The 11,662-nt window shown below is 36.3% G+C and overlaps 1 long non-coding RNA gene across 2 annotated transcripts in view; it reads right to left on the bottom strand.

The window, feature by feature from the left end:
- Positions 1-2,060: 2,060 nt before the first annotated feature.
- LOC145168407 (uncharacterized) overlaps positions 2,061-11,662 on the bottom strand; it is a 28,788-nt gene continuing 19,186 nt past the window's right edge. For both annotated transcript variants that reach the window (XR_013741850.1, XR_013741849.1), the window contains one exon: positions 2,061-2,207. This is a non-coding gene — a long non-coding RNA (uncharacterized LOC145168407). The remainder of the gene's footprint in view (positions 2,208-11,662) is intronic.

Below are 11,662 nucleotides of genomic sequence, written 5' to 3'. Positions count from 1 at the left end.
TTTGAATTCCAAACTTAATGGCAAGTTTTGTAACTCGTTCAGAAAAACTTTTTGAGTTCCAAAACTTGATGGCAAGTTTTGTAACTCCTCAAAAACATTTAGATCAAATTTTAACCAAAAAAATAATCATATTATCTTTTACCAATTTGACCCAATTACAATTCATGTAGCAAGATAAATCAAATAATACAAATAATTAGCTTATCATATAACTTGTAATTATCTTAATATTTGACATTTATCTTTTAATTGGATGAGGTTAATCACTACCATATCAGAAAAAACAGATTTTATGATATAAAACAGTTCATGGTAATGATCCTAATCCAATTCTAGCCAAAAAACCCGAAAATCTGCCAACAGACTGTCCAACTCGTCGAGCCAGGGTATGGACTCGTCGAGTTCATCACCATATGATTCAACTCGTCGAGTCCACTCATGGGACTCGTCGAGTCCAGCAGTCAGAAGACAGTTTTCCAATTTTTTTTCAACTTTGAACAATTAACCAATGCATCAATATAACAGAAAACACCCATGGCTTTGATACCACTGTTGGGGTTTGAGCACTATAAGATCCTTATGGTGCACATACAAACCTAATGCTTTGGATCTAAGTTTTCTCTAGTTATCCATGCAATTTTTCATTTTCCAAAGCATGAAGCCTAACTAGCATACAACATTGATATTTTAAACATAAAATAAGTTAGATGATTACCTCTTTGTTGTAGCTTGTAGAACTTGGCCTTTCAAGAGCTTAGCACCTCAAGTGTGATGCCTCAAATGGTTCACAAAGCACCACCAACAATTAGAGGACAATGAGAGAGAGGTTACGAAGCTCCAAATTCGGCTAGGGTTTCATCTATGATCACAAGTGCCGATTTTTGGAGTCTAGGGATTACTTTTATAGTTTGGAATTCCTAGGGTCTAACTTGTAAACCCTAATTCACTTCCTTGGGCCTTTAATCCAATAATCCATATGATAAGCCCTTTGGACTAACTCTTCATGGACTCCCACATAGAATTAGTCCATCCTAATCAATATGGATCATTAGCCCAAACTATAAATATCACTGATTTATCTAATCAGTCCCCATTAATTCAATTAGTCTCTTTTGATCACTAAATTAATTCCAAATTAATTATTTCCCATTAATTCAATTAGTCTCTTTTGATCACTATATTAATTCCAAATTAATTATTGATCTATACTAATTAAATAATATGATTTCTCAATTCATATATTATACTTATATATATTAATAAATCACAAATAACCTCTTTCTCAAATATCCTTCCTAATAAAATTGCTCCTGTGAATGCAACCCAAAATGGACCATGCTACTATCGGGTCAAGTACATACCAATTATAGTTATGGGCTTAGACACCTAATCCAACAGCTACATCCATACTCACTCATAATGATGCTCCCGAACACTTGCAAAACACAACATGAGCACTAAAAACTACCTAGGTTATCCTAGGACCCATATCTTACCTTTCCACCAACTGCCAAACGACCCCCCATTGGTGCCAGTAAACTACTTCATGAATACAATCACATGTAACATAACTTTAATAGTCCTAGATTAGAAGATTCAACCCTACAATGGTTGGGCTAAACAAGAGTTGCGCAAAAGGACCAAACCCTTCAATCTAAAATTATTTAATGCATGCATCATGTGACTTAGCGTATTCAATTAATAGTGAATTCACACCCGAAAGAGTCATATAACAACGAGCAAGCAAAACTCTATAGGAAATAGGGCATCATACATCAAGCAATTCCTGAAAATCCCTATCCTACAACTAGCATGTTGTTCTACCATAAATATAATAACAGATAATTGTATGGTAACTTGGGGTATACTTACTAGCTACGGCTGATCGTACACATCACATCCTCTCTTGATTACTCTGAAAACAATTTTGAAAAATAATTTTTAAAACCTTTTCATTTCCTTAGTTTGAGACTGGATTCACACAGATATTCCTCCAATTCACTCAAACCAAGGCTCTGATACCAACTTGTAACATCCCAAAAATCATAACAATTTAAAACTTTCAAAAACAACAAATAGTCTTAAAATGTTTACAAAATCATTGTTTCCAAATTATTTATACATATCAGAGTATCCCAAAATCGTAAGGCCATAAACACAGGATATGTACGGTCACGCCTTCGCCTTCCCGCGATCGTCAGAAGTACCTGAAACAACAAACTAAAATTATAAGCCAAAGCTTAGTGAGTTCCCTCAAAGTACCAACACACAAGTAGATAACATATACAACAACATGTCAGGTCCAATTAACCATCGGGTTGGAATACCCCAGACCCGGTCATCCTCAGGATGTAATACCTAGGTTGGAATGCCAATATACAACGGGTCCAGTCATCCTTGGGGTGGTATACCCTCGGGCCCAATCAACCATCGGGTTGGAATGCCCTCGGTCTGTTGTCTCACGCGTAAATTAGTAAAGCCTCAACCACCACTCAAAATATGTCGACATATACATAACAGATAAACATATAATCAGTCAACAGACAAACATGCATTTCTATAGATCATTACCGTATAGCAACACCCTAGAAACTAGGATACAAATCTAACAGACCACTATAGCATAACAACATATGGTAAACCAGGATATCAATCGAATGGTCCGGCCTTGGTGACTTCGACCCGTAAGTACAGTGAGGAAGACTCACCTCAGAGATGAATAATAGCTTATGAGGACTCGACTTCGAATCTCAACTCTAACCATCACCTATCTAACCAAATGACCAATTCTCAACCACAATCCAAAATACTCAAAATACCCTTAAGTCAAACTTGGTCACATCCTGGTCAAGGTCAAAGTCAAACCGAACCCAAAAGCCTCACAACTAGGGGTCACGTCCTGGCCCCTCCAGTGGTCACGTCGTGATCCAAAAGAGCCCAAAATAGTCAAGGATCGGAATTCTCAGGTCGTGACACTTCAAACCCTCACGTCGTGAAGACGCCCAGATCATAAGTTCTTAATGAAACTCTGAATCCTTTAAGACAAGCAACCAAACTTTCCATAAGTCTTATTCACTCTAGAACATCATAAAATCGTGGCTTTTTGGACATGCATGTACAATACATGTCCCAACACCAACTAGGGCACAAATGGGGAAATATGACATTAAATCTCATGCAAGAGTCATAAAACTCGACCAAACTTCAGATTTAGCAACTATAACACTCAAGGCACCCTGGAGATCCATAAAGTTGGCAGCTTTATGGATTCCAATCACTACATCAACTTGGATGTAGAGAAATAAGCAACTTTATGGATTCCAATCACTACATCAACTTGAATGTAGAGAAATAAGCACAAAATCCTAGATCAAAGCTTAAGGACTCATAAAGCAAGGAACTTGAAACTGACAACAGGTCCAGAAGATGCCAAAATGGATGATTGTGAGGCTTGAATGTTGGGATAATGAACTAGATGCTCTTCCGCTTCTTCTTCTTGGCTAAAAACACCACAAATGAGCTCAAAGACCAACAATGGATGCTAAGGTTTCAAAAGGAAAGTTAAGGCAGTGATGGAGGCTGAGGGTGGGCTAACCTTAGACCCCACTTCCTTTAAATACAGAGTGAAACCCTCAAAAATAGGGTTTTTTCCACACAGCAGAAACTCACGTCGTGAGGTATCCAATGCTCACGCTGTGAGCCTTAAAATGGCATGCACGATCATTTAATTCCTCACGACGTGAAAAGAAGTCCCACGTCGTGAGAGGGGTCAGAACTGAAATTTTAACTTCAGCAAATAATAAAACGTGCACCTGAACCGAGCGTTACAAGCAAGTTTACAACAAAATAGATCTCAAGTCTAGTACAACTTGTAAGATACATAAGAGCCCCGGTTGCATAAAGATATGGTACTTCTTGACCAAGATCTTCTTCATTTTCTTCGTAGTGACGAAATAGAACTTTGTTAATATTTAATGATATAACAACCACTGTAGTGCTTGAAGTATTGGCATTGTCCATATTGAAATGTTTTAAGACCCTTTCTATATAATTTGATTGATGCACAAGTATTATGTTAGACATATGCTCAATCTGAAAACCAAAACAATATTTGGTTTTTCCAAGGTCTTTCATTTCAAATTATTTCTTTAAAAATTTGAATCACTTTAAGGATTTCTTTATTCATTCCAATGATGTTTAAATCATCAACATACACAACTATGATCATCTACCCATATGTTGTTTTCTTAATAAATACGCATGGGAAAATAGTGTTAATTTTATAACCTTCACTTGTTAAATAATCACTTAAACGATTGTACCACATGCATCTAGATTGCTTTAACCCATACAAAGATCTTTGTAGTTTTATAGAATACATTTCTTTAGGTTTTGTACTTAATGCTTCAGGCATTTTAAATCCTTCGGGGGTTTTCATATAAATATCACTATCAAGTGATCCATACAAGTAAGTTGTAAACAACATCCATAAGACACTTCTCTAAAATTTCAAAGACTGTTAGGTTGATTAAATATCTAAAAGTTGTTGCCTCCATTACATGAGAACAAGTTTCCTCATAATCAATTACAGGTCAATGAGAGAAACCTTGAGCCACAAGCATGGCCTTGTATATTAAAGTTTCAAATTTCTCATTTCTTTTCGATATGAAGATCCACCTATACCCTAATGGTTTTACAGCTCCAGGTGTGAGAATAATGCCCCCAAAACATTTATCTTATTAAGAGAATCTAATTAAAATTGCATAACCTCTTTCCATTTATCCCAATCATGTCTCTGTTGACATTCAATAACAGATTGTGGTTCAGGATCACCATTCATAATATCACATGCAACTGAATAAGGAAACACTACACTTATATTATCAGTTTCATTTTGGTCTCATACTATTTATTTAACCATAATTTATTGCAATTTCTTTATTAATATCATTTATTTCCTTCCTTAAGGAAGCTATGATATTTTCTATTTCTCTAGGAACACTTTCCTCATGATCAAGTGTATTTTCTACTCCTCTTCTTTTTCGGGGATTTTTATCCTTAGAACAAAATGGTCTTCCATGCTTCAGGCGTGTTTTAGACTCCTAAGTGACTTTATTATCAAATTTTACATATGGAATTTCAATTCGAGCTAGAACATTGACAACTGTTATATATGATTTCGTCACCCTTTTGTGTCAATAAATACATCAGGAAATTTATTTGCTATTTCTTGGAAATGCATTATCTTTTGAACTTCCCTTTCACCTTACTTTGTACGAGGTTCGAGATATGATAAGGAAGGTTCATGCCATGAAACATCCTTCTCTTGAATTTTCTTTTCTCCCCGAATGGTGGGAAAGTTGCCTCATCAAATTGGAAATCAGCTAGGCGTGCCGTAAAAACATCACCTGTTAAAGGTGTCAATATATCTTATAAGAGACGAACTCATAACCAACATATATTCCCAGTCTTCTTTGAGGACCCATTTTTGTGAGATGTGGTGCTACAATAGGGACATATACTACACACCCAAAATATTCTCAAATAGGATATATTTGGCTCTTGACCAAAAGAAAGTTGTAAGGGAGAATATACATGGTATGAACTTGGCCTCATACATATCAGTGATCCAACATGTAAGGTTGCATGACCCTGTACAGAAACATGAAGTTTGATTCTCTTTATCAATGGTCTAACTATTAGTTTGAGATGTTTAATCAGTGATTCATCTAAACCATTTTGTTGTTGGAGAATGGTGCTCATAACCACAAGAAGTCAGTAATATTACTATAAATAATGGTTTCCTTTTGGGTTATACAAAAAAAAATATGAGCACATTTGGAAAGACATTATATTATAGGGACTCGTTTGTTGAATAACTAACAATTTAATTATCTAAATGAAATATGGAGAATATGGAATTTTCAAGATAAATGATTTAAATATTAGGATAATTACCTAAGGTAGAGATAACTATTATATAAATTAATATTTACCTGTTAGGGTTTAAACCCTTGCCCTGTAAATAGAGAGGTCAATATGGAATTCAAGAGAGAGGAAAAATCAGTCAAAAACCCTAGAGAATTCGGGGGGTAGGGGGTGCTCTTAGAGATTCAGAAAAACCCTAATCGATGTCCATGCCCCATGTCGCTCCACCCACGCACCGTGTAGAGCCGATCCAGATTAATATCATGATGATTTTTGTTGTATTGCTACTTGGGTTGTTCTCCAGCCTGCTGTATGATTCTTGGGTGCGGAGAGAGGGATTCTATGTTGGATCCTCCAACTCTGATCAACTTGTAAAATCAAAGAAGCCAAAGAATTCAAGTGTAAGTTTTTTTTCATCTTGATTTTATTTATGTACTAGTTGCATAGATCTGGTGAACAGAGGTCCTTTAATGGCTATGTTTATTTATTACTTCCGTTGTCTATTTTTATTGTCTAAAGGACTCCCATAACACAATTGTGGTATCAGAGCCTTCTTGTTTACATTTATGGTGATGCTACGTAGCTTCCCGAATGATGGGTAGGTTTGTGAATAATATTTTCTGCCGATGTTCTACAGGAAGTTACGCTGCAAAATGAATAAACACTAGGTTAGGGAGCATTACCAAGGGAGGGACCCCGTTATTGCTCTCCGATTCCTAAGTTAGAGATCAGATATGAATATTGCTTAATTCCTACTGAGTGTTCTTGCTTCTTCACAACACGTGTCAAGGTATTTATACACGAATGAATGAGTTTTGGTATTACTATTTGTTAGGAATCGGACCGGGTACACGCAGCGGAAACACACTGTCACACACTCACAAACTCATGAAAAATAAAGCAATAAAGAACACAAGGATTTTACGTGGTTCGGATTCGGTGTAAATCCTACGGCCACGGGCTGCAACTAGATTTTCTTATTAACTTAATAAGATTACAATTTATAACTCTACAAGTTATATTTGATGCACACCTTCTCTGCTACACAACACACACATATATATATATATATATATATATATATATATATATATATATATATATATATATATATATATATATATATATATATATATATAGGAGATGTGCCGTAAACTTTTCTTGATTCACACAAATTTGCCGTCCATATTGACAAAATTGCCGCAATTGAGAAAAAGGAGCCATCATTTAATAATTTAATATTTCTTGCCGTCCATTGTTTGACCATGCAAAAGATGCGTCCAAATAATAAACAATTGATTTGCCGACATGTAGGTCCATTCAATATTAAACAATTGAATTGTTTAATATTTGTCAAGTTACATTTATGGCCCTTGAATTCTTAGGAACTTGTCAATTTGTTCAAGACTCCATAAATTTTAACAATCTCCCACTTGGAGGCTTGAACAACTTTAGCTTTTCTCCGCCATTCAACTCTCAATTATTCCAGTAATCTTAAAAAAACAACCAAGTCCTTTTAGGCTTCCAGTTCCAATGAACAAGCTAAAACTTAGTCTGATTTCTTTAGTTGCAGCCGCCCCTCATCATCAATTACTAGAAGGGCCAGTTGAAGCTCCCAGTAGCTCTAACTCAGCCGTGGCTAATCCCACCACCGACTCATCCTCTGTCTCAACTGGTTTGGATCCAGAGATACACCGAGGACCACTAACACTCTCCAAACATAGCAAACATCCAACATGAGAGAAATTTTCAGTCTTAGTCTTCAAAACCCAACGGCTCTTTGTAACTGTACCCGGAACACGCCCCGTGCTCCCACTGTCACAGAATCTCCTGACTGGTTTAGACTTTCCGACTCGTTCAGCTAACATCCCCTTGGCTTCAGAATTCATGTTTGCAAAATGAACTCTCTTAGCCGTAGATTTAGCGAACCAGATTTTGTCTTGCTTAATCGGGATGGTCATACTTCCCTCAGCAGGTACCTCAACCATATACAATGACCCACGCTTCAAACCTTGAGCAATCACCGAAATACCATTGACCACCATCCATTTACCACCACCAAACCTTACTTCGAGTCCTTGTTTATCCAGCTGACCAACAGAAATCAATTTCTTTTTCAGCTCCGGAATCACCTTGACATTTTTCAGGTTCCATGTAGTTCCCAATGAAGTAACCAGATCAATATCTCCCATGACCGTTACCTGAAGCATCTCGTCATTTGCCAACCGTACCTTCCCAAAATCTCCTTCTTTTAGATTCACCATCGTTTCCCCGTTGTCCATGGCGTGAAACGAAGCCCCTGAATCCATGACCCAAGAGTCTACAGAACTTTCCATACTGAGTATCAATGCATCATCCTCAGACACACTCTCAGCACCAGCAATGTTCAATTCTTTCTTTGGACATTGACTCTTAACATGTCCCACTTCTTGACAGTTCCAGCATTTCACATTCTTCAAAGTTCTAGAAGAACTTTTTCCCCGACTCCCACTGCTCCTGCTATTCCCTCTACCTCTTCCGACATTTAATAAATCAGAAGAGGAAGATCCACCTTGATTCTTGCGTCTGATATCCTCGCCTAGAACCAAATCTCTAACCCCTTCAAAAGTCATATCACTGGTCCCCACGGAACTCGTAACAGCAGTAACTGTTCCGGACCAGCTATCAGGTAGAGAAGCTAGTAGCAGCGAAGCTTGAGTCTCATTATCAAATTTAATTCCCACAGATGATAATCTGGACAGAATTGAATTTAGATTATTAATGTGAACCGTAACTGAGCCTTCCTCATTCATCCTTGTAGTGAACAACTCCTTCATCAAGAACACCTTGTTAGCCGCCGATGGTTTCTCATACATATTTGACAGAGCCTCCATCATACCACGCGCCGTGGTTTCATTCATGATGTTGAAAGCAACGCTCTTCGTCAATGACAATGTAATAACCGCCTTGGCTTTCTTGTCCTTTGAGTTCCACGCATCTTCAGCAGCTTTTTCAATTTTCTCCGGTTTGTCTCCGAGTACCATGTCCAAGTCTTTCTGACATAGCAATGCTTCTAATTGCATTTTCCACCAGCTAAAATCAGAACCATTGAACCTTTCGATTATAATCTTGTCTTCAGCCATTACGACAAACAAGATACAAATCAGGTACACTCGTGCGTGATAAAAAAAACGATCGTACCCTCCAAACCTCGCTAACCAGGCTCTGATACCAGTTTTTAGGAATCGGACCGGGTACACGCAGCGGAAACACACTGTCACACACTCACAAACTCACGAAAAATAAAGCAATAAAGAACACAAGGATTTTACGTGGTTCGGATTCGGTGTAAATCCTACGTCCACGGGCTGCAACTAGATTTTCTTATTAACTTAATAAGATTACAATTTATAACTCTACAAGTTATATTTGATGCACACCTTCTCTGCTACACAACACACACACACACACACACACACACACACACACATATATATATATATATATATATATATATATATATATATATATATATATATAGGAGATGTGCCGTAAACTTTTCTTGATTCACACAAATTTGCCGTCCATATTGACAAAATTGCCGCAATTGAGAAAAAGGAGCCATCATTTAATAATTTAATATTTCTTGCCGTCCATTGTTTGACCATGCAAAAGATGCGTCCAAATAATAAACAATTGATTTGCCGACATGTACGTCCATTCAATATTAAACAATTGAATTGTTTAATATTTGTTAAGTTACATTTATGGCCCTTGAATTCTTAGGAACTTGTCAATTTGTTCAAGACTCCATAGATCTTAACACTATTAACCAGGTGATGGTGTTGTCCAGAGGTTGTAAGGGTATTACCCTTTAATATAATATTAGTCTTTTTTCTGTGTTTCTCGGGATGGTGTGTAGGTACTTGCATGAATAGTTTATTGATATAAGATGTTGCCTTGCCAAGCGCGCAGTTAGTCTAGACTGCCAGAGAATATCAGCATGGTTAATATGGACTTAACATGTTGGTTAAGCCTTTATAGTATTACTGTGTATCCGTTATGTATTGTAACACTCGCGTTTCTCGCTAGGAATTAATAAGATGATGTAATAGTTAAGGTCAACAATTGTAACCTATTTGATGTAATAAAGAAGAATTATGTGAATAGTATGTGTTTCATGGTTATTATAATATAATAAAATAGGAAAAATCAGTCGAATCGCCTGTATATCATAAAAATAAGTGCGTCAAAACATATATATATATATATATATATATATATATATATATATATATATAATTTAGAAAGTACACATCGTACCGATCCCGAAAATATAAATTTTGTAGAAATCAGATTCCGTATGAATTAGATAAAATTTTTATAAGATATAAAATTTAGTCGCGCACAAGGAATGTGAGACGTAAAAAGCTACGAAGAGAATGGTTGACTTTTAGCTAAAGTCACCAAAAGGAAAATCGTAGTACTCTTTAATATAAGAATTTTGAGGAAAAGAATGCCAACAATGGAGTCCGTACGATAGAGTTATTATTTTAGCAAAATCATTTAATCATATAAAAAAAATAGGGATGAAAAATAAAGTCAGCATTAACTAATGGAGTCTAAAGGAAAGTTGTAGATCTCGTTGATAGCTTTTCCAGGGATATATAGAACATAAAAAACGGAGCTCGTATGAAGAATTTACAAAATTTACAAAATTTGTGTTTTGCGCCGCGCACGGTGCGCGACGTGCGCCTCTAGATGGTGAAAACGTCGACCACAGAGAGGCCGACACGTGGCACAAAGCGGCTGGGGGAGACGTCACGTTAAAATGTATGACGTGCACTGTGCACCCCAAATTTGGCTACAAATAGGCTGCAATGCCCCATTTCATCCCTCACACCTTCTACACCTTTCTTCTCGAGTTCTACGGCCGAAATACCAAAATTTCCTTAGTTTTAAGTATATAGCAAAGCCCTGAGACCCCTTAAAGCCCGACATCTAAGTTGCTAGTAGGTTGGAGTTCTGCCAGCAGAATTTCCAGACTTTTGACTAGGGAATCTCTATAAGTTAAATTACACTCGACTTTATCTTAGTGTAATTTGTATTTATAAGTAATAGTCGTTATTATGAACCTATAAATAAGATTTATCAGTAATTATAAGTCATAATACTGATCGATCTACTTACGGGAGAGGTGTCTAGAATGGTCACGTTGGCTTGCTTGTTGGATTTCAGAAAAACTATTATGCCAAAATGATCCTGCCTCCCAACTGTCCTACCTAGTTGATCCTTATTTGATAGAACTATCAGTATTCATTGGAATAATTGACAGCTCTAGACTATTTTCAGTTACATAGAATATTAGGCTAAGACTTAGTGATAATGATACTAGGTTACGTCAAAGGAAAAGTCAGTTGCTAGAAGCGAAGCACTGTCCAAGTTTCGAGTCATCACTTTAACAAGTTAGTACATAATTACTTTCATCTTACACACACACACACACACACACACATATATATATATATATATATATATATATATATATATATATATATATATATATGAAGTATTTAAGATAATTACATGTTATATGTGCCTATTAGCTATGTTCAGATATCTATGCGGGATGAACGATTTATACATGTTTTACTTGATTCAAACTGTATATGTATTTTTATACCTATAAATATATTGGGTAGAGATGGGTAGATAGAAGATGATATAGATGATGAGAGATGAAAGATGAAATAGA

The sequence above is a fragment of the Lactuca virosa genome, chromosome 4 (genome assembly GCF_052849685.1).
Source record: "Lactuca virosa cultivar CGN04683 chromosome 4, Lactuca_virosa_CGN04683_v6, whole genome shotgun sequence".
NCBI lineage: Eukaryota > Viridiplantae > Streptophyta > Magnoliopsida > Asterales > Asteraceae > Lactuca > Lactuca virosa.
Note: the sequence above shows the minus strand (reverse complement) of the source record. Positions and strands in the feature narration are given on the sequence as shown.